This window comes from Aedes albopictus, chromosome 2 (genome assembly GCF_035046485.1).
Source record: "Aedes albopictus strain Foshan chromosome 2, AalbF5, whole genome shotgun sequence".
Taxonomy (NCBI): domain Eukaryota; kingdom Metazoa; phylum Arthropoda; class Insecta; order Diptera; family Culicidae; genus Aedes; species Aedes albopictus.
The window spans coordinates 516,611,866-516,636,615 of record NC_085137.1 but is presented as its reverse complement, the minus strand read 5'-3'; the positions used below and the strand labels follow the sequence as shown (position 1 = coordinate 516,636,615).

Below are 24,750 nucleotides of genomic sequence, written 5' to 3'. Positions count from 1 at the left end.
AAATAAGCACACTTTCCTCCGCACACTTTGAATTCAATCAAATCACCTATCAAAGGTGCAGAGAGATAAATAGGTACAACTAAATATTTCCAAGAATTGCTTATCATTATATATTAGCGATTCAAGGACAGTAACAAGTTTCTCCGGGGATCTTCCAAGGAACCTGGAAGTTTTTTTTAGCAAAATTAGCGTCGTTTTATTACAGATATTATACCTGTTTGCACCTAAGAACTTATTCTCCCAAGATGAATTGGGTTTTTAAATTTAGAAAAATTCAATGATTTTTTTATTTTTAAACGAAAGAACACCTTTTTCTGAACCACTAGGGGTAGGCGGGGCAATATGGACACCCTAAGGTTTTTGCCAACTTTACCTGGCAAGATGTCAAAAAAGTTTGGTTTTTTGATACATGTATCCTTTTAAAGTCTATTTAGCATCTATTGCATAAGAGTGCTCACGGAGAAAAATGATTTATCCACTTCAAAAGATGTTATGAAAAATGTTAGTTTTTCATGACCGTCTACAAGCATACGGGGCAGAATGGACACCCCCATGGGGCAATATGGATACCATGAGACTTTTACGAATTTCGTACATTATTTACACCTATAAAGTCATTTCATTACAAAACAACTATTATGGATGAATAATACGCCGAAGTAGTTCATTTTTGTTCAGTTAAATTAAATTCAGGCTGTTTTGGATAAAGCTTCGTTTTAGTCGGCATGTACAGCTGTGCCTAGAACAACTATTTTCCACTGCTATCGTTTTTTGACCAATTTGTTTCACCCTATGTCTACTATAGTGAACATTTAACCGAAAATATACTGAAATCGAAGAATTTGGTTGATTTGTGATTTAGGTTATGTTTTTCCCTTGCCGCTTCTTTCAAAAAGGTGAGTGTCCATTTTGTCCCGGCAGCAGAAGATATTTCCAAACTTGATTTTTGATATAATAAATAAGAAAATATAAACATGTTAAGCATGTAGATACCGCAAAACTACTTGCATGTGTTCTAGAAATATCAGGTTTTAATCGTCCTGCAATAAATTAATCACTAAATCTTATTTTAGATGGTGTGAAAATTATAATTTCCATGCACAAAAAACGGAGGACGCAACTTTTTCGTGTAAAATCAAGTATAATTTTAATTTCGAGTGTTTCTTTCCTGAAACTACGTTTTAGACAAATGGACTATATTCTCCATTCATTAAAAGTTCAAAAAAGTTCGCATATTTCAAAATATTGAGGGTGTCCATTCTGCCCCGGGTGTCCATATTGCCCCGCCTACCCCTATCATTTTATTCAGATTTTTAGAACTTTATTTTGATACCTAAAATCAATTTCAAAGAGATTTTTTTCAAATCACCTTTTGACAGCTGGGCAACTGCTTAACAGCTCCACCCAGTACAAAATCCGACGAGGGGTGATTCATCAAATTGCTCCCATACAAACTTCAAATCAATTTTAAAATAGGTTCCCGGGCATCAAAATTCATGAAAATTTGGATTTTGGCTCAGTTTGGCATGCAGATTCAGAATATGAAATTATCTCAACACCGTAAAAGAAGCCAATTCTTGCATATCCAGTAGCATAAAAGAGAATTATCGGATAAAATAGTCATAAAAAAGCGTAAAATAAGCTTTAGGTTAAAATACACGTGAATAAAAATATGATCTCACATGATCTCAAAAACAAAAAAATGTTAGTGACAAAACAGAAGCTAAATTTGTAGCGTTCTTATCAACTCGTGAATAATAAATTATTATGCACCCAAAGTCAACACTGTTTGATGATAGTTCCTTAACAGTGATGCAGTGTTTACCGATACGAAGTTACCCCTTCAAAAATCGCAATGCAAGGCTTAAAAATATCATACGATACATACGATTTTTGTGCTATTCTGTTCAAGTTGAGACAAACCTATGTCGCATTGGGTGGATTATCGCAGCAAATGTGGGTTGCGAAATTGTCTCCGAATTCTTCCAAACACGGGTCAGGTATTTCCTAACAGATTCACTATAGATTATATACCCAGAATCTGTAGGCATAGTTTACCATGAATTCCTAAGAAATGTATTGCAAGTTTCCTTGACATATTTCTTCAGAGGTTTTTCTAAAAGTATTGAGAAACTACTCTACATTTTCCAAAGTAATTCTTAAAGTGGATCGTGCAGAAATGTATCCATCAAATTCCTCAAGAAAGTTTTTTTTTTTTATCTGTATTACCGAGATTTTTAGCCCTAGGCTAGTTCATCTCGGAACTCACTTTTTTGCGAGTTTGTCGGGAGCGGGATTCGATCCCAGGTCCTCGGCGTGATAGTCAAGTGTTCTAACCATCACACCAGGTTCGCTCCACAATCTCAAGAAAGTTCTTCAATGGTTCAATAAAAAAAAATCTACAAGGATTCAAATCAATATTTTCCCAATGATTTCATCTGACATTAAATCAGGGTGGATTTTCACAAAGATTCCAACATAAATCTACCGAAAGTCAAGGGGAATGACATATCCTTTACCAACCGGAAAATCCGCAATTATCCGTTCCTAACCGTCGCTAACCGCTACTAACTGAGCAGCAGTTAGACGCGGCTATCGACGGTTAGCAACGGACAAATGCGATTTTTTCTAGTTAGCAAAGGAAGTGTCTTCCTCCTGCCGAAAGTAGAATCACTACTAACGTTCAGAGTTGCTCTCAGTCACTATCAAAGGTAGGCAAACAGCCGATTCTGATAGGGGCCTGTCCATAAACTACGTAGACTCTGAGGGGGGGACGGGGGGGTCTGGTCAAAGTCTACGCTCCATACAAATTTCGAAAATTTTGTATGAACAGAAGTCTACGAGGGGGGAGGGGGGGGGGGTCTGAGATGGCCGAAAAAAAGTCTACGTAGTTTATAGACAGCGCCTAGGCTGACTGCGATGGCGATCCAAGTCAGCGTGTGCTCTGTTGAGTCACCGTCACTTTTCTTTTCCTATCACAACTGGACTGATTGCGATGGCGGGTAGATATCACTGATAGGCCATCTTTAAAATTCGTTTAAAAATCAAAACAAACACTCAAAGTGATGAAATTTGAATATGTGGTACAGAATAACAAGCTTTGTACAGTCAGGTCCTTTTTTACGCGGCCGCGTAAATGAAAACTCCATACAAAAAAAATCATCTTCTTAATTTTGCATGATCCGTCGAGAAATGGTGAGACTTTTTTACGCGGTTTTTCGAATTTTGAACTGAGTTTTTTTTACGTGGTACGTATCCACCGCGTAATAAAAACCTGACTGTATATTGGTCATTAAACATTTTGAGTTTTGGCTAAAATCGCAAAAATATCAGTTCAGTTGCTATGATAGTGCTTTATAGTACGGGTCAAAATCAAGTCGTTGCCGGTCGCTATCGTTTTGATATTGATCGGCCTACAGTGAACGGTGGTGCAAAATCAGTAGTCAACTGACATGACTGATATTTCGCAACTCTGCTCACGTTGTTGAAAGTGGTCACGTCTCTGGATTGAAAATAACTTAATTTTCGACTGCTGGATTACTGCAATATTTTGTTTAGCATGTACCAAGTCATTCAAAACAGTTAGGTATAAGAAATGGATAAGAACAATATAGAGTAAGAAAGTTAAAAACAATTGGAAAGTTAAACAGTTGGATTAAAAAACAATCGAACAATTTCAATCTAACTGCATTGAATATCCCTGCATACACTATTGACGCAAGCCCGGCATAAATAATACCAAAAACTTCACTTTGTCGCCCGCATTTACCACTACGCTACGCCATCTACAGCAACCAGCCCTCTAGCTAGGTACCTACTCTACCTAGCGGTTGTTTATATTGAGAGATCACGCGAAAACGTTGTTTAGTAAATCTCTCCCATACGAAGCGATTACTAAATTTGAAAAATACTCAGCCGCGTTTGTATACAACAACACGCGGGAGAGCTAAGCCGCGGCACCGCGCCAACTTGGATGAGCATCTCCGTGAGAGCGCGACTACCCCGCGACGATCGACCACTGAGCTAGAAATCACAGCAAGCCGTGCACCACACTTGCAGAATACAATCAGACGTCGAGCTAGAAGGTTGGTAATTCGATTCGTTGTGCGCGTACTTTCCCACTACTGGGTGGCTATGAAGTGTACATACATACTGGAGCAGGTGATCTGATTTTGTTTTGTGTGGTGGCGCTAGGCTTTGTGTTTTTGTTTGATGTTTGTGGCAGTCAGTGCACCAACAATCGTGCTATTTTCCTGCACGCCCACGAACAGCCAGCATGGTGGCATTCATTTTCGTGAATAACGACACGGTTATGATATCGTCGAGGAACTTCCGTGTCAGGAGTTGCCATAGCACAGAGCGTACCATTTATTGCTGCAAAAGCCTACTTGGTTGAGGGAGCCTAAAACTAAAACAACTTGAAAAAAAGCAGGACTTGGTGGTAGTGAATCAGTGTAGCGAGCGAGCGAGGTGTTTTCTCTGTTTGTGGTTGGTGCTGCAATGAGTTTGCCTACATTTTCCCCCGTTTGCTTTTTGGGGGCACCGCCGCCATCCATCCATCCATCGGCCGTGGTTTCCTAGTGCTGGCTGCGAAGTAAAGGAGTCGTCGATGGTGGTGACTCATAAGTACCTACAAGGCAAACGCGAAAAGAAGTCGCCGTGGTGTGTTACTTGCGGTCGATTGCACAGTGCACGGTTAGCGGAGGACCAATTCAACAATAACGACCAGTAGTGCCACTACGAAGAGTGAGCGAACGCAACGGTTTGGTTGATGGAGGGTGCATCAGCCCGTAAATAAGTGTCGAGGAAATAATACGGTTTGTTGTGGGTCTAGTAGGCCCCAAGACCGCGCGTTCAGCGGGGCGCAATATTTAGGCGAGTGGGCTCAAATCAGACTGCGGTGGCTTAGATGACGGCAAGCGCCTGCTTTGATCGATTGTGATTGTAAACGAAATATTTTACTAATGTAGCTGCGGTTGCGAGTGATGAAGCGATGGGGAACCTATCGAATTGGTGTTCGCCTTGACAGTGATTAAATGTCAACGGAATGTTATCTCTAATTCACTGTCAGTTGTTATCATGGACACTGATAAGACTTTCAGCTTTAATGCATATGATAGAAAAATGTTCCTATCTACAGAAGCCAAACAGAAATTTGGCATCATTGGCTACGAAAATTGCACCAATCAAGATGTTAATCACTGTCACGAAACGGCTTAAGATGAAATTACACACTAAAGCAAATGTGGTTAACTCCAAGAAGCTAACAATTATCAAATAAAGGTGTAGGGATAACTTAGAGTCAAATTAAAAAAAAGTTGCGATCGTGAATACAAACATATGTAAGCCTAAGCAAAAGAGTTCCCGATCAATTAGTTAGAAAAATGTCTGCAAAAGTTTTTGGAGGAACTCCTGGACTACCGTGACATAGTTGTCCCATATTAATAGGGATACGTATTCGGAACATGGGACAAAAAATAGTGATAGTCTTCAAAAGTATGCATAGAGGAACCCTTGGAAAAAATCTTTGAGATATTCTCGGAAGATTTCTTTCGATGAAGTTTTTTTTTAAGAATTTGAAGAGAAGTGCTTAAAAATCCACTACAAAAAAATCCAGCAGAAATTGGTGAAATGATTCTTGAAGAAATCCTGGTGGTAGGATTCTGTGAAAAAAATTTTGAAGTAATTCTCCAAAGAATCCACGGAAGAAATCCTGAACAAATTGTTTGAATTATGCCTGAACTACCGTGTGCAGCATAGTTGTCCCATGTTCTATGGAAATCCCTATTAACATGGGACAACTATGCTGGACACGGCAGTGAAGGTATCTTAAGATAAATTCCTGATGGAGTTCTGGGGCGAATACCAGGAAGAATCCAGTATAATCTCTGGAAGTATCTCTGGAAAAATTCAGGGATGATTCCTAGAAGGAATTATTGTTGCAGGTTTTTCAGCATGTACCGTTTAATGAATTCCTGGAGTTATTTTTTTAATTCATTTATAGCATGTATCCTTGGAGGAATTGTTGAATGCAGGGAGCGGAACATTTGGCATGAAGTCATTTGGCATAAGGTCATTTGGCATAATGGACATTTGGCATAACCGAAAGACCGTAACTTTGTTATACTTCCAATCACCACACAACTTGTGTATAGTAGTTAATTAGGATACTAACTATCTGCTCTATTTGTTCATCAAGTCGGATTGTGCACCTGTCAACAGTAATTGGACATTTTGGACGTTTTTGAGAAAATATTTATTACAGAGAATTGAATGAAAAAAAGAGAGACATTCAGCTTACAATGAATGTGGTCAAATACGAATGAGAAGCTGGGAGTGCCAATCTTTACTTTAGATCTTCAATTTTTTTACACTCTGTTTGGAAGTCATGAAGATATTTTATACTCAAGGAAGCAAAGAAAATTTCTATTATGAAACGTTTGTGGGCCAATCGGGAATCAAACCCGCCATCCTCAGCATGGTTTTTCTGATTGCGCGTGCACTTACAACATCGGCTATATGGGCTTAAAGACTGTTATTCTTAATTTCCTCTGGAACAGAACAAATAATCAACTTTGCCTGTTGTGATTGCTTCAGGAATTGCTTTATGGAATCTTCCAGGGTTTTATCCATTTGAAATCCGTAAGGAATTCATGGTGGGTATTCTCTACAAATTCTTTCAGCTATTCCTTCAAAAAATTCTGCTTCGTTTCCTGTTGGTATTTTTGTTGGTGTTTTTCCAAGAATTCAACCGAAAATTCTTTCAGGTTTCCCTATAAGGCCCTACAAGGCCGAAACGTCGGGCAATACAAAACTAGTCGTTTTGAATTTCCCCAGACTGAGAAAGCCAGTTAAAATATTCAACAAATTTCCAGTCGAACCTCTTGTCACATTTCCCTAAAAGTTTTTTTCAGGTATTCCTGCTGTGATTCCTTCTGTGTTTCCTCCAGAAGTTTTCCTTGGGATTCTTTCAGTAACTACAGCTGGGATTCCTGCAGGACTTTTCTAAAAAATCTTCATGAACTCGTACAGCAATGTATGCAATGTATGTTCCTATGGATTTTATTTCAAGAAACCCTGCTGAAGTTTCTCCATATATATCTGCATTGATTATTCAAGAAATTCCTGCTGGAGCTCCAAAAATTTTTCTGGAAATTTATATAAGAACCCTTTCGGATATTCCCCCTAAGAATTCTTCATGCATTATTATTGTGATACCGTAGGGATTTCTGCAGGAATTTCTGCTAGGGTTGTTTCAGAAATTCATGTTGGCATTCCTGCAGGACTTTATCTAGTAATTTCTACAAGAGCTCATCTTGCGATGTATTCAGAGATTTCTGTAAATATTTCTGCAATAATTCCTCTATGAATTACTCCGTGCATTCATCTATGAATGAATACTACTACCAATTGTTTAAATAAAGGAGAGCGTGTCTCTGGAGCCAACCTACTGATGCATAAATCTAGGGATTCACCTAAAAAAATAGGAGTTCATCTTAGGACTCCTTCAGGGATCCTTCTAGGAATTTCCTAAAATGATCCTCTATAAATGCGTTCACTAGATTTCACTAGGACTCCTTTATTGGATTTCCCAATAGCATCCCCTATGGATTTCCTCTTGGGTTTTTTTCTGGACCACCTCTTGGTATTCCTATTCGAAAATCTGTTGGTATTGCTTCTGAAATTCCTTTAGAAATTCTTGTTGAAAGTTCTCCTGTTATTCATGCTGGAATTCATCAACCCATTTCTGCTGGTATTCCTCCTGGAACTACATATTCCCAGCACCTACTTTTTAGCAGGAATTGCTCCATAGGTTTTGTAGTATATATAACCTAGTAGTAGAGTAATCATAAACGTATGTGTAAAATGACAAGCGACAAAAAAAAAACGATTTGAATTAGTTGTTGTTTTGTTCCAGTGCATACTGATAGTCGACATAACAGTAGATTGACAGATGTGCTGAATTAAAATAAATTGACTAAGCAGGCGAAGCTTCAGGCCTGCTTGGCTTTGGCTTGGTCGGTCTTCTTTTGGCAGATTTGGAAATGAACGGACGTGTTTGTGTTGCGCTCCGTACCGGTGTCGCGGAAAGAACGAAAGTTTGGCTACATTTCTAGGACGGTGTCCCGCGGAACCGATATTTACGACAGGTTTCTCAAAGAATTCTATCTGATATCTTAACAGAGATTTCATCAAAGATTGCAATAGTAATACTTTCAAGGATTTTTCATGAGTTGCTCCAGGAATTCCTCCAAGGATACCTCTGGTGATTTCTTCGGAAATTACAGTAAGGATTATTTCAGAAATTACTTAAGGGATTTATTCAAAGCTCCTGTGAGAAAAGTTACTCAGTAAGTCAAGGGCTTACAGATAATTGGCAGTTTGATTCGAAATTTCACCACTAGATGGTGCTAGTGAGCATGGAAATTTTCAATCTCATAGGGTAGCGAACCACTTGGGAAGCGGCCGGTATTTTAGGTACTCTTTGCTATAACTCAGTCAATTTCAAACCAATTGACTTGAAATTTTGTACACGGCTAGATACTATACGTATCTCATCGCGTTTCAAAAATTGTGTCAATTGGTTCAGAATTGGTTGAGTTATAGCAGAAAAGTGCCCAAAATAAGACCCCTGTCGATATGATTCCACTTCCCTATATTGCAGGATCCTGACCAGTTGGAAAGAATTTGGAACTCCACACAAAGATGGCGTTAGTAATCGTACAAGTTTCATCCAAGTTATATCCATGGATCTTACAGAGTTAATGTGTTCGGCAAAGTTGCTTGGAGAGAGACGAACCAGCCAAGGGCTGAAAGTCTCTTTAATAAAGACAAATCAATCAATCAATCAATCAAAGTTGCTTGGTGGGAAAGCCTAATAGGGGACCGCTAGATTCACAGATCCATAACTGGGAAGCGATAATGAACACACAAATACCTCATATATCTTAGACTCTACATTTCATTCGGAACACCACATATAGGGGAAATTACCTATTCTCGGCCGTTTTGTTCTCTTCGTCTTTGGGGTTTTTTTGAAACCTATTGAACTCAGAGTTGGTCTCAAATTCTTCCCAACTAAGCTGAAATATATGGCCAAGTTTCAGGCAATTTGGCTGACAAAAACCCCTCATGAAGAACAAACCTGCCGATAATACCCATTGCCACCCTAGGTGGTAAAGCATCAGTGCATCTCATCTGATCTGATCGCTAGCCCCCTCTTTTATCTCGCATACGTAGCATTTTGAGGGGAAGGCGGGAGTCTCGAATTTTGCTACAAACCATGTATGTAGTCTTGATCAAATACCTAATCCATACTTGCTCATTAGCGCTGCCTTTCATGAAAATAATGAACTTATCTGAACTTAACAAAAAAGGCCATGACTTTCCGAACAACTTTGCCAAAAACACTGATCTTGTAACAACTCAGGATGGTGATGTGATATAGAAGAACAAATTTGGGGGTTCAAATGGACCATCAGTTGCCTGTACAGGGTTAAAGCAAGTTTCAGAGGAATTACCTATTGAAATTGTTTAAGAAATTACTGAAGGGCTTGCTGAATGAATTCTCTAAAAAAATCCCTGAACTAGTAAAGGAATATATGAAAATTTGGGTAAAATTAAGTTTAAATTAGTAGATCCCTGGCCAAGTTCGCAGGGGTTGACGGTATTAAAGTGAAGGAGTTTCATTTTGATTATTGTAATGTATTGTTCTTTAGTGAAACATATCACCTTTTCAACACTTTAATGCGCCTCCAACGGTTCATCACGAACCGGCTGCTGCAGATGGAGTATGGCTGAGCATATACATCAGACATGCTCGATAAACACGGAGGAATCGCCAGGGCTCAGTAGAGTCTATTCCCAAGCAATAGAGGGTGAGTCGTTAATTATTGTGCCACCCTACCTTCAACTGATTCGCAAACTGTCTACAGTTAACGAAATGAAACCAAATTTTTACAGTAGTTTAGTATGTATATATAGGGAATCGCGCCACTTGGGCGGTGGCTTCTATTTTCGTCTGTTTTCCGCTATAACTCAGTCAAATTTGAACCAATTGACACAATTTTTGGAATGCAGTGACATAGGTACAGTATCTACCCGTGTACAACATTTCAAGTGAATTGGTTCAAAATTGACTGAGTTATAGTGGAAAACAGACGAATACAGAAGCCATCGCCCAAGTGGCGCGATACCCTATTACAACTTTTTGGTATCGATTCAAATTTAGGATGCGTTTTAAAAAAAAATCACGACATTTTTGATTGACGCCCTCCATGTGGACATGTTTGGGCCCCACTTGAAACAAATAATCAACGTTCTCTGGTCTGTTTATGCCCATCGTACCTGGTTTTCTCCCAGCTCCAGGTTTATGTTTCACTGAGAACCCTTCCTGAAACCTATTGACGAACATTAAGATGATCGGATAATGTATAATCATTAACTTTTCCAAGGCACGATAACATCATTTTAGATTTTAGCATGGGATTGTACAACACCTTTTTGCGGTCTATTAACTTAATTAATTCTATATCAATCGGAATCTTACTGACAACAGCCCAATTAGACAGATGAGAACAATAGACTATAAAGAGAAACTGTGCAAAATTTAGTTGATTTCGGTGAAGTAGGAAAAAAGATACGTTAGATTGAAAATGGCACAATAATTATCGACTAACCCTTTAGTTCCAAATCGGTTGGATTTGAGAAGGTTTTGATGATCGTTACAAATCCTAATAAAAGTTTTATAGGATTTGTGACTGGTTTTGGAACCTTTTACAGCCAGCTGACTTCAAAATGTTGTTTGGGCTCTATTTCCCACGTTTCTCGATTGATTTTGATTAGTAATTTATTATTGTCATAGTCGCTTATTCGAATTTTAACAATGTTAGGTACTTGATTATTTTTTCTTTCAAGAAAACAATTCAAATCAACCGAAAAATTAATAGTGGGAAGGAGATTTGCAGCACTTAATTGTGCTGATAGATTCGAAGCTAACGTGCGAACGCATTGCGTTTGACGTAACAGTTTGGACAAAAAACTGACTGCTTTTTATTAACTGAACAACGTTACTTTTGTATGACTAGGTTGACATTTCTAGGCCACGCATGAGAAAATGACATGGTTTATCTTGGTAGGACCGATAGGACAGAACGAATTTGAATATTTTCCATAGTATTTGTAGGGGGGATGAGTACATAATAGCAAAGAATAAGAATATCAAAATATCAAGAAAGCCCACTCCGCTGATGCTCGGGGGGACACTACCGCAGCGCTATCTGCGGGTGAAAGTTCAACCTTCATGCGGTAGTGTGCGTTACTGATTGTATGCGGATACCAAAACACACGCACACCACCTTCTCTTATGACAAATCACGCACACTGTTACATAGAGCTTCCACCTTGAAACGCTTAGAGAGCGCCACTTGTCTTATCGCTTGACGTTTACATAGAAAAAGACAAGAGAGGGCATTCTTTCTATTTTTATTCTTTGATAATAGTTGACAATCAATTTTTGTTTTATTACAATCAACTGACCAACTTGGCGTATTTTTGTTTATCTCTTAGATGGTGTTATGACACCAACAGAAAAAATATCAGAAGTTCAGTTACATGATTCTGTAGGTTTTGGACCGATGACAATTTAAGGACACAAGAGATGAACACAGAGAAGTAGAAATCAAGAAAACAATTTTACACAGAATCGACTATATTTTAACATACGGGTTCGACTGATTCGATGAATCTATCTAGAAGTATCTAGAAGACAATTGACGCTAAGATTGGAAAAAAGCTTGCAGTTGGGACTAGACTACAATAGTGGCCGATAGGAAACAATGCACTAGACAGCATTATTATTCATTTTTTAATATTTACCCGTGGGCTTTTCGCCGGTTGACAGTAAAGTATTTAGCTGTGTACGAATATACGGATTAGTTGGGGTACAGATGACAGGGTTCTCACGGGCAGTGCTTCAAGCAAGGCTTACATAACAACTGACAATGAAGAAACCTATTCTAGGAGGACACAGTTCCAGACGTCTCTTTTTAATAACCACATTCAGCATATTTCCAATAAAACTACACTTTAATAAAGCAAAGACTAAAGCTGCTATGATAGAACAGATCAGAATGACTTAATTGACTATTACCTTGGAGATCTACTTCGAATAACTGACAAATTGACAAGAACCTAACTAATTACATGGACCATACTACGAAAAACCAATTGACAAAAAGAAAAAGAGAAGGGGAAACTTTTATTAAAACTATTTTTGTTCAACGCAGGCCAAAACAGTGTCGACTTCGGCCACACACGCCTACGTACTTCTGTGTGTTGAAACAACAATAGAGGCTCCTAGAAGCAAATGTAGGGAAAGGGTGCGGTGTAGAACATAAGCACAGTGTTGCTACCGCCGTAATCACTTTGAAAAAAAAAGTTGAAATTAGTAGATGATACCATACAGGAATATTTAGAAGTAATATTTCACGAATTAGTAGTTTTGATAACTTTTAGTAGTTGTTCCCACATTATACTATGATACACTCGTTTTTAAAGCTTTCCCAATACCATCATTAAGGTGGCCCACGCTTGTATGAAAAACATTTTTTTTTGAAAATTGCCAAGTCTTACCTCCTGAATCAGTTATTTTGGACTCCCAGAAGCTACGTTCAAAATTTGAGCAAAATTAATAAAGCCTAAGGGGGCACTCAACAAGCTTGAAGTGTGTATGGGAAATCTAGGCCAAATGCAGAAATCTTAAGTTTTCGAATTCTAACGCTATTTAGGGCTGTAAGCGTTAAATATTCAAACACTTTGGTACTTTTGTAGGTGACTATATGCCAAACAACTTTGTCGAAGACCGCAAAGTGATCCAACGTCTGTGAAAATAGTAGTTTACGCAACAAGGTGCAGAATGACGATTTTTACAGCACGAGTCGTGGATAATTACGACGAGTGCTGAAAAAATCGAGTTCTGCACCGAGTTGCGTACAACGTTTTTTGCAATTTCATAAATTACCCTTGAGGATAGTTTTTAACAAAACTTTTTCATCAAACTGCACACTGATGTTCATAGCCATGTTTAAGAAAATGTGATCATAACAGGTTATACTGTGCAGTTGTCAAAATTTTCCATAACTGCGTCCAGAAAGCATCAAGAAGTTGACCAAAACTGAAAACAGTGCTGTAATGGTTCATTACGCAACGCAAATCAGTGCTGTAATGAACCATTACAGCACTGTTAATTTGGTGTGGGAAAGTAGGCCTTTTCCTGTCAGATTTGCGTGAGGTAAAACAGCCTATTACGATGAGAAATTGCAAAAAAGTTATACCCTAGATAAAGTGAGGTGAAACATTATTGATATTTTTCCAATACATGTGAAGGAATAATATCAATAATGAAATCTCAATACTTTGCCTCACTTTGCCTAGGGTATAACTTTTATCACAGACGTTGGATCACTATGCGGTCTTCGACAAAGTTGTTTGGTATATAGCCACCTGCAAAAATACCAAAGGGTTTGAATATTGAATGTTTACAGCGCCACCTAGCGGCAAAATCCGAAAACTTAAGATTTCTGCATACATTTGGCCAAGATTTCCTATACAAACTTCAAGCTCGTTGAGCACCCCTTAGGCTTTATCGATTTCGCTCAAATTTGAACGCAGCTTCTGGGAGTTCAAAACAACTGATTAAGGAGGTAAGACTCGACATTTTTCAATTTTTTTTGTTTTTCATATGTGTGGGCCATCATACTTGATCTATTATACGGGGTGACATTTGGCCAATTCCGTTTAATTTTACTAACGTGACCATTTTATAAATTTAATGCGATAAAATTGAATTAAACAAGCACACGAGGGTTGATAGCTCCGACCTAACTTTAGAATTTCCCTAGCAGTTTGGATGTATTTGAGTAGACGTTCGCTCACGTGCACTTTTGTTGCAGTACGATGTTTTCCAAATGCACCTTGAATGCATTCTACAGCAGCTGACAGTTTTTTTTTGTTATTCGTCATTCGTTGCAAATGTCGCTTTTCATTCGTTGAGTGATTTGACGTCGTTAAGTGATATCGAACATCGAATACTGCTTCTAAGTGCAAAGATTGATTATCTGTTTGAATGTTCAAAGCTTTGATTTATGCAACGTTCGAGATTCTAAAAAAACGTAGTAAAATTAACTAAAATTTCAACCATACAAAAGATAAACATAACCTGTAATGTTTTGAGAAATTTTCAGAAACTCCATAGAATTCGATAACAAACCATGAACATATGAAACGATATCCGATCGTGGAAAATCAATATAGGTATATCTAGTATGTACATTATTTTGAAATATGTAGGTTAGTGATGTGCTTCTACAACTAGATACTAAACAACTTAGCAACACTTGAGCATGAGTTTATCAAAGAAGAAAATATCGAAGAAATTGAACGTTTGCTTCTAAATTTCTTAAAACAATCAAAATTCATGTTGTGAAACAGGAACTCCATTGAAATACGAAAAACACAGCTATACATTGAAAATTTTTATTTTTTGCGATTAACTCAATTTACTCATCACCGGTTTTGTGACGGTAGCTCGCTACCGTCTGTATAGTATTGCACAAAACCAGTAGAAAACTGCAAAAAAAACAGCGTGCAAAAAATCCTCTTCCATCTAGCGTTTTTCTTATCTCTATATCCGCTGTTTCTACTGTTGCCGCTGTATCATCATGCACTCTATCACTATACGATCAACGCAGGCCATGCCGAAGAACAGCAAGCGCATTTTTATCGTTTACTTTTCGCACACATTTTTGCACGAATGGTTAAATGGAAAAATCGGTAATTCAGGCCATCTCGATGGCAATCAACGTTTGCGCGCGCTTACTTGGACCTCTCTCACTCGTCACCATCTAGCGCGCGCTTGCAAGTGCACTGACGACTGACGATGACGTTCCGAATTACGAACCTTTTGCATCAATCACGGCAAATTACCAATAAAAAGGGAAATTAGCCAGGCGGAGTAGGTAGTAAACATGTAAGATTCGGGCATTTTTCTGCAATTTACATAGAGTGGGTTGTTTGCGATTTGCTCCAATTCCTCGAGCAGCGAAAGGCTTTCAGCCCGAGTGTTTGTTGCACCAGCAGGCAGCTAGCTATTTGTCGCGTGATTGCGATCTCTTCTGCGGTTCTGCGCGCTCGGGGCGTTGCTGGGAGGCCCTCGCGCGCTCCTGCAGCAAGTGGGATAATTGTAGCATTTATAGGTGAAAAAATGAGCCACGACGAGTACCGGCGCTGGTGTACACAGTTGCATTCAGTCAACTCAGTAACTGAGATAATGGGGTTTGCTGTTGTTCTGGTACCAACGCAGTTGGCCTTGTTTCCCATTTAAGTTCGTTGACAACGATGTTGGCGTCGCCTACTATGGGTAGGTGGATCAAGTTACGGTGACTTCCCCGATGAAGAAAAATCGAAGTCGGAAGTAGGTATGATTCGAGTACATTCCAAAATAATGCTTCAACGTTACAAAATTTGTAAATTATTCGATTATTAAGAGTTGGTTCACCAGCAGTAGCGTTGTATTGAACTATTTTTTAATTGTTTCAAACTTTGACATCACTACAACACAATCGTCAGGGTACTTTAATTAAAAAAAACCCTGGTCGCCAGGTTTATTTTTTAATATCGAGCCAACCTAAAGATTGACAATAACTTCCAGAAAGAACTGTCTAAAAAAATTTAATATTTTAATAATTAAGGTTTTTATCCACAATTATCAAACCTTTTTTTGCCCGAGAACCACAGGAAATTTCGCCAAATATTTCTCCAAGAGAACCACTTTAATCTTATCTTAGATTTTTTACCAAATAACAAGCTTGGTTGAAAGGCTAAATTTTGTGATGTTTATTCATGGAATACAAAAACAACATGCCAAATTTATCGCTTCCGGTAGGGAAAAGAAATGACTTTGTAGAACCATATGCTGCTATAGAGTGCAGTTATGTGCTATGCAACACGAATTTTCATTAGTATTCAATTCGAACAAACGTCATGCTAAGAACAAAATACCAGGGATTTCATTACGAACATTTATTCAGGAATTTCTTCAGGGGTTCTTTTAGAAATTCCACAAGGGACTTTTCCAGGAGTTTCTCCTTCGTGAATTTTTCCTTGGGCATCTTGCAGGGTTCCGATAGTGATTGTTTCAGGGTTTATTCCAAGAAATGCATGAAGAATTCTTCCAGGATTTTTTCTATAGCCTCCTTCAGTGATTCCATCATAGATTGCTACAGAGAATTTTTCAAGAATTCCTTTTTGGGTTTCAGCAGACATTCCTCCGGGAATTTATCCTGGGATTTCTATAGAGGTTCCCCCAGTGATTGTTCCAGTGTTTTTTTTTTCGAGGATTCCTCTAGGAATTTCTTCAGTGATCCTCGAAGGAATGTCAACAGAAATTCTCTTAGGTATTTCTGCAAATGTTCCATCAGAGATTTCTTCAAGAATTTCTCCAAATATTCCTTCAAGAATTCCACTAAGACTAGAGATTGCCCTAATAAATCAATCTGGAATAGTTCGAAGTATTTCAGCAGGAATATTTGCCAGAAATCCCTACAGGTAATTTTATCAGAGATAAGCTAAAAATTAATCCATGAGTTCCTTAAAACATTGTACAAAACATTCTTTTTTGAGTCCATCCAAAAATTTCAATAATAATTCGACCAGAAATTATTGCAGACATGTATTCCTCCATATTTTTTCCAACAGATTTTTTTCCAGGAATTTGCTAAGGAAGTTTTCCTGGGATTTCCTAAGGAATTCCTCATGGGATTCACCCGGGAATTTCTTCTGTGTTTCTTCCAGGAACAACTCCAAGGATTATTTAAAAAATCCTCCAACGATTCCCCCAGGAACATTTTTAAGGAGTTCCTCTTGAAATTCTTTCAGCAACTTTTCCAGGAATTAAACCAGTACTACCTCCAGAGACTGTTTTGGGATTCCCTTAGGAATGCATCTAGGAAATGCTTCCGGGGTTCCTCCCAGGGTTTCTTCAGGAGCTCTTGCAGGAATTTCTTCAGAAACTGCTGCAGGGAGTTCTCAAGGAGTTCTTCCAGTAACTCTTCTTAGAATCTTCAATTTCTTCAGGAATTATTCCAGGGATTCCTCTAAAGAATCAACCAGGGATTCCTTCAGAAATGCCTCCCGAGATTCCTACAGAAACTCTTCCAGGAATTCTTCTAGAGATTCCTCCAGGAGTATTTCCAGAGATTCCTCCGTTAATCCCTACAGGCATTTCTTTAGGATATCTTCCTGGGATTTCTCCATGGATTCCTCCAAGATATTCTGCAGGGCTTAATTTGGGAATTCCTTCTGTGATTCTTTCTGGAACAACTTATTTTAAAAATTCCTACAAAGATTCTCCCAGGAACTCTTCTTAAGATTCCTTCAGGAATTCCTCCTTGTATAAGGAACTCCTCCAGGAAATAATTCAGTACTTCCTCCAGGAACTGTTTAGGAATTCCCTTAGGAATTTCTCTTGAAATTAATATAATAAATAAAAAAAGAATTCTATCTGCGATTTCTTCTGGTATTCCTCTACGAATTTCTGAAGAGATTCATCCACGAATTTCTTCAGGAACTCCTCTAGGATTTTTTTCCAAAGATTCCTCTGGTAATTCCTGCAGGGGTTTCTCTAAAAACCCCTCCAGGAATTCATCAAGAGATTCGTCCAGAAACTGCGCCAGAAATTCATCTAAAGATTTCTCCAGAAGTGCCTCTGGAGATTCCTTCAGGAATTCATACTAGCATTCCTCTAGGATCCCTCCAAGAATTCCTACAAGATTTTTTTTTTTCTTCTAGTAATTGCTTCCGGGAATTCCTACAGAAATTCATCCAGGAAATCTTCAAAGGATTCCTCCAAGGATTTTTTCCAGAGACTCCTACAGGAATTCATCCAAAGATTTCTCCAGGAATTACTTCAGGGAATCCACCAAGAATTTCACTAACAATTCTCCTAGGCATTCTTCCAGGAAATTTGCCAGGCATTCTTGGATTCATCCTTTGATTCTTGCAGAGATTTCTTCAGGATTTTTTTCAGCGATTCCTCCAGGAACTCCACCAGATATTCCTCCAGGAATTGCTTCAGGGATTCCTCCAGAAATCCATCCAGGAATTCCCCAGGAGTTCTTCCAGAAGTTCTTCCAGGAGTTTCTCCTGGGATTACTTCAGGAATTCTTCTTGGAATTCCTTCAGAAATCCACGCAGGCATTCCTCCAGGATTCCATCCAAGAATTTCACCAGGGAATAATCAAGGAATTCCACCATGAATTATGTCAGTAATTCATCCAGGAATTTGTCCAGCAAATCCTTCTGAGATTCCTTCAATAATTCTTCCAGGATTTTCTCCAGGAACATCTTATAGATTTTTTTCAGGAATTCCTCCAAGAATTCTTGCAGATTTTCCTCCAGGAATTGCTGCATGGATTCCTCTAGGAATTCTACTCAAAAATTCCTCCAGGAACGTATTCAGGTATTTTTCCATGGATTTCTCCACGAATTTCTTCAAGAATTCCTCCAGGGATTCCTTCAGAAATTCCTTCGAGGATTTCTTCAGGAATTTCTCCAGAAATTTCTATAAAAATTCCTCCAGGAATTTCTCAGGGGATTTTTTTCAGAAATTTCTCCAAGAGTTCCTCTAGAGATTACCCCAGAAATTCAACCAGTAATTGTTGCAAAAACTTCTCCAAAGATTCCTCCAGGAAATACTTCAAGGATTCTTGCAGCAATTCTTAAAGGAAAACCTCCAGAAATACCTCCTGGCATTCCTCCAGGATTTAATCCAGGAATTACTCCAAGAATTTCTGCAGTAATTTCTCAAGGAATTGATCCAGAAAATCTTCTGGGATTTTTTTCAGAAGTTCTTCCAAGAAATTCTCCAGGAATATCTTCAGGCATTTTTCCAGGATTTTCTCCTGATATCCCTTCATGAATTGCTTCAGAGATTCCTCCAGGGATTTCACCATGAATTTCTACAGGAATCCTTCGAAGATTTGTCCAAGAAATCCTCCAGAAGTTCCTCTATAGATTCTTCCAACAGTTCTTCAGTAATTCTTGCAGGAAATTCTCCAGAAATACCTTCAGTAATTTTGCATGGATTCCTCCAGGTATTCCACCAGGAATTTCTCTAGAAATTCCTCCAGAGATTTCTTCACAAATTTCTTCAAGGATTCCCTCAGGGATTCCTTCAGGAATTCCTTCGAGGATTTCTCAGGAATTCCTTCGAGGATTTCTCCAGGAATTCCTCCAGTAATTCCGTCAGAAATTTTCTTAAGGGATTTCTTAAGAAATAAAAAATATATAAATCTCCCAGAATTGCTCTGAAGATTTCTCAAAAAACTTATCCAGTATTTTTTTCAAGAATTCTTCTAGAGATTCCTTCAGGAAATTCATCATGGATTCCTTCAGCAATTCCACAGGAATACCTCTAGGAATTCCTCCAGGCATTCTTCCAGCATTTTATCCAGGAACTTCTAAAAGGGAATTCCTCCAGGAATTACCCCAGGACATCCTTCATAAATTTTGTTAGCAATTCCTCTAAGGATTTCTCCAGGCATTTCTCCTGAGATTCCGTCAGGAATTGCTACAGGAATTCCTCCGAGATTTCTGCACGAATTTTTCCCATGGATTCCTCCAGGAAATCCTTCGAAGATTCCTCCAGGAAATCCTCCAGAAGTTCCTACACGGATTCTTCAAGGAAATCCTCTAAGGATTTCTTCAGAAATTCTTCCAGGAAGAGTGCTTCCTGGAAAACCTTCAGGAATTTTTCAGGAATTCCCCCAAGTATTTCACCAGGGATTTTTCCACAAATTTCTATAAGGATTCCCCCAGGGATTCTTTTAGGAATTCCTTCGAGTATTTCTCCAGGAATTCCTCCAGAAAGTCCGCTCCAGCATTTTTTCAGATGTAGAAATAGAAATCGGGGTAATGGCTTTCAGTCTGTGGCAATTCAAAAACGGATTCTTATGTTTTCATCAACAAGTGTGAAAGTAGCGCGAAACAGACTGCACCTCATTTCTGCGAGCCGGATCGATTTCCGAAAAATCAGCCCATCACCGAAAATCAGCCCACGGCTTGAACGAAGTGGGCGAATTGTCGGAACATAAGTAGACAAAGGTGCCTATGCTGCAGGCCCTTAACGACAAAACGGGACTTTGTTAATTCCTAAGAAAAAGGCACAATAAATGTGTCCGAAACGTCGGATGAAAACATACACACTAAGATTCAGATGTTCCAGCTCAGTAATTTTTTCACTGAGTTCAGCATTTTTTTCATCTTTTTACTGAGTTTTCAACAGCAGATTTATCTCGGTACACTCGGTTATCGTATTTACCGTATACCAGTAACGATATTTACCGTACATCAGTAAATTTTGACAGTTTATTATCTGAGCTCGGTAACTCATTTACAGAATATCCGCAAAAGAAATAACCGAGCGTACCGAGTTAAATCTGCTGTTGAGAACTCAGTAAAAAGATGGGAAAAATACCGAGCTGATCTTAGTGTGTAAGAATCCGTTTTTGAATTGCCACAGACTGAAAGCCATTACCCCGAATCAACATATCACAGTCGTATCTATAAGAAATAGAAATCTCCCAGAATTTCTCTGGAGATTCCTCTAGAAATTCATCCAGTAATTCCTCCAAGAATTCTTCTAGAGATTCCTCCAGCAATTCTCACAGGAATACCTCCAGGTATTCCTCAAGGATTTTATCCAGGAGTTCCTCCTGGAAATTCTCCAGGAATACTTTCAGGAATTTTTCAGAGATTCCTCCAGACATTCCTCCATGAGTTCCTTCAGAGATTCGTCTAGGAATTGCTACAGGGGTTCCTCCACGAATTTCTCCAGGGATATTCCAAGAGATTCATCCAAGGAATCCTCCAGAAATTCCTCCAAGGGTTCTTCAAGGAAATTCTCCTGGAATTTCTACAGCGATTTTTTGTTTCTAAAAATTTGTTCAGCAATTCCTTCCAGAATTCCTCTGGAGATTTCTCCAGTATTTTTTCCAGGGATTGCTCTAAGAATTCATCCAAGAAATTTCTTCAGGATTTCCTGTTGGGTCTCATTCAAGAATTCTTCCAGGAATTACGTCAGGAATTTGTTTAGAAGTTTCTCCTGGAATTTCTCAAGGATTCTCTCTAAAGAATTTCCTAGTAGTTGCTTCAGGGATTTCTCCAATAACTCCTTCAAGGATTCCTTCTGAAATTTCTCTAAGATATCCTCTAGGATTTCCTCAAGAGATTTCATCTGATTTTTTTCTAGGGATTTCTCCCAGAATTCCTCCAGGAATTCCTCCAGAACTTCCACCAAGGAATCCTCCAGAACTTTGTCTAGGATTTCTTCTGGGATTTCCTCATGAGATCACTTTAGATATTTCTCTAGGTATTCGTCCCATATTTTATACAGGAATTCCTCCAGGTATACTTTCACATATTCTGCCAGGGATTTCTCCGGAAATTTCTCCGGGAATTCCTCCAGGAATTCCTCCAGGGATTCTACAGGGCTTCCTCCAGACATTCCTGTAGGAATTTCTCCAGGAAGCTTTCCAGTGATTGCTCCGGTAATTCCTCAAATTATTTCTTCAGAAATTCATCTCAGGCTCTGTTCAAAAATTCATTCAGGAGTTCAATCGGAAATTCTAGAAGCTCTTCAATCATCTTTTCAGGGATGTCCCCAAAAACTTCTCCAGGTTTACCCAATGATTTTTTTTTAAATTATGTCAAGAATTTCTGGAGGAATTCTTCCAGCGAATAGTATTGGAAGATAATTTAAAAAGGACTCATGCAGGAACCAGGAAATTCTAGTCCTAAAAATCCTTAATCTTCCAGAAATTGCTCATCGCTACCAGCACCACGTTGGTTTATGTAGATCAGGAGAGTTTTTTTTAACGTATTGTACAAAATACAACAGCGTTACGTATATAATTCAATTTCATCGTATTGCGTATAAATAGATATAGAAGCTAGTAGGCACAAATTTGCTAAGGGTGCTTGCCCCCCCCCCCTCCTCCCCCTCATTAGAAAGCTGGCTACGCCCTTGATTAAGCATGCATCTACCCTATTAAACTTGGATCCCGCCGCGATGTGCCCCAGTATTTGTTTGGGCGACCAGCGCACTGATTCCTACATTAGAGCTGTTGGTAATTCGATTCCAATTATTCAGTTCTGCTTCGTCAAACAGCTCGAGGTTGTCAAGGTAGTTTGAAATAACAAAAAAATACAGCAGAAGAAAAATTGAAGATCAAATCCAGAAGAAAGTGAAAATGTTTTCTAATAAAAATACCTGCTGATCTATCAACGAATCCCAAAGTTTTCCATAAGGTTAAACATCAGATAACGGATGAGGCAAGTTCATTGGAAACGTTTGGAAGCGCAAGCCACGGACGATTAATTACATATCAACAAAATAGAAAGAGTCTCAAATAGCGCAAAAACGAGTGAAAACGACTCGCACTTTTAATCACCCATTCGAGTGAGCGTCTTCTCCACGATCCAAGCAACCACCGAAAATGTGGGTCATCGAACTGAGTAGTGCGCGAGAGTCTTCGTCTTCGTCGCCGGCTCCGTCAAATGAACATTCCCAGTCAGTGCCTACTTCGTCGATTGGATCACTTCTCCGTATACACATATGTGGGAATGACGACGAATGTTTACGCTCCAACCGCAGCAAGCCGGTATTGAACATAGGAAGCTCTGTGGCATCACATCGTCGTCCGTGTTTTTATGAAAGTGAGCAAAAGCAGCGCGATAAAATGCACATTTTGATGTCATCCGATTGACGCGAATATCAGCGAAAGCTTTTCAATTTCGATTGCCTTTCTACACGCGGAAGAAGCTTGTGCCGGTATGCCACCACCACCGCAACAACATAACACCAAAACGTCGTGTTCACCTCATTTCACCTTTGCTGGACGGATGGAAATGTTATTCCGTCGTTGACTAGATGCTAATCCACTATAAATAAGAACATTAATATTCTAATTCAGGGGATTTCTTTTATGCCCTAAGCAGTTGTATGATGTAAGGTGGACCGACGAGTGGAATAAATTAACTTACCAGAAATGAGAACCCCTCCTCGCAAAAGAAGGTGGTCAGATGAAAAATGATTTCCATGTCGCGGCGTCTAAGAAAAGTTCGACGCACTTGCCTACTTGGATTCGTTTTTACGACACCCCTTTTCGAAACACCTTTCGGTAGTAGGTATGTTTGCATTAGATTGACTCCGGGCAAGGCCTGCTGTGAATTTCCTTCAACTTGACTTCTGGCGCTCTAAGACCAAGCCCACTCGTGGGCTTAATACTACACACGCAACAGCACGTCGTTAACGATTTTTAATTTCGTTATCCACCCATTTTCGCACCGGTCGTTCGTTTCCATGTGAGTAAAATAATGATCGGTCGCCTTTGCGCACCGGTGGTCTCTATTCTATGCGTACCATCGGTTTTTTGGACTTCTGTAAATCATCGCAATATTTTGTGTATTTCTATGGTGTTATTGCAAATCTTATTCAGTATATTAATCTGTGCTCATATTTTGAAAGAAGGGGTTTTGGATAAGACTGAAAACAGTTAGTAAAAATTGAACTCAAATAAATGATTCCCTTGGAGATTTGTACCAGTTTTGGTGCGTTTAAAGATATCATTTTCTCAATAATGTATGATTGCATTTAATCTCGGAATTCAACCAATCTTTTTTTGAATTATGTGTTTGTTGCTTACTGTATGACTTGTAGGTTGAATTTTGATCTAAAATAATATCCATCTCTTCGATATCCATGTTGCCTTTCTCGCAAGAAATTTATCTGAATTTGAGATTTTGAGCATCTTTTTAATAATTAGGTTTATTGGATAATTCATCCCTTGCATTTCCATCACATTTATAACGTAGTTGTCTCCTTTACAACTTCGCGTAGGTCAAGATTTTTGAATCCTGGTCATAGTTGAAACTGTCTTCTAACAGTCTGCGATAAGTTTGCGCAACCTTTTTTCATTAACGTGCATTTTAACTTCAGCTTATTCTATACTCAGTCACAACCTTTTAGTTACAAAGCATCAATCGGAAATCTTAATATATATTGCGATCTTTTGGATGCTGGTATATGAATATTTTGTTGGAAGCAGATTCTATGCGCTTGAAGTAGACTGCGTATTTGTCAAAGTACATAATGAGCCCACTCTCCTTTTTGGCACTTCATACAACAATTGATGTATTTTAACATCCAACATCTTGCTTTTTCTATAACGAGGAACCTACAATATGGTAGTCCTGCACACCGCCTATTTTAATTGATGAAACTTGGCAACTCGACTACATTTTTTTTAGATTATTATCGGTATGATTAAAGTTTGTTTTTACAAAAAAAATTACAGAAGTGTTTCTATGATATCTGAATTGAGTTAGGTAAAGTCAAAGCATCTTTGAAAAATCGTAACTACTCTTATCTAATCTTATACATACGCAGTAGACCTGTTCACTTTTTTTGACCTACCCGTGTCACATCAAATTATCAATCCACATGCAAAAACAAGTCTTCAGTCCAAAATTGAGCCAAATTGATAAAGGTTTAGAGGTGTATCAAATCGATTTTGTGTATTTTCGAGCATTTTCACGAAAATGTACTCCAATATCCAGAAAATTGCACCGAAAAGGTACAGAAAACAGCGTTAAAATATAGTTGAAACAATACTCTACAACTTTGCCGAAGAC

At 38.6% G+C, this 24,750-nt stretch overlaps 2 protein-coding genes across 5 annotated transcripts in view; one reads left to right on the top strand and one right to left on the bottom strand.

Moving 5' to 3' along the window:
• LOC109411441 (alpha-tubulin N-acetyltransferase) overlaps positions 1-24,750 on the top strand; it is a 126,290-nt gene that overhangs the window by 19,604 nt on the left and 81,936 nt on the right. Inside the window, exon 1 of one of the 4 annotated variants that reach the window (XM_062854580.1) lies at positions 3,965-4,085. The exons of 2 other annotated variants lie outside the window; for them this stretch is intronic. The gene's annotated coding sequence lies outside the window, so the exon portion shown is untranslated. Of the gene's footprint in view, positions 1-3,964; positions 4,162-24,750 lie in introns of those variants that run through there. One more of the 4 variants, XM_062854581.1, reaches the window with a different exon arrangement.
• The window catches only part of LOC109411476 (microtubule-associated protein RP/EB family member 2), a 67,769-nt gene that overhangs the window by 21,196 nt on the left and 21,823 nt on the right, over positions 1-24,750 (bottom strand). The window lies entirely within an intron of this gene.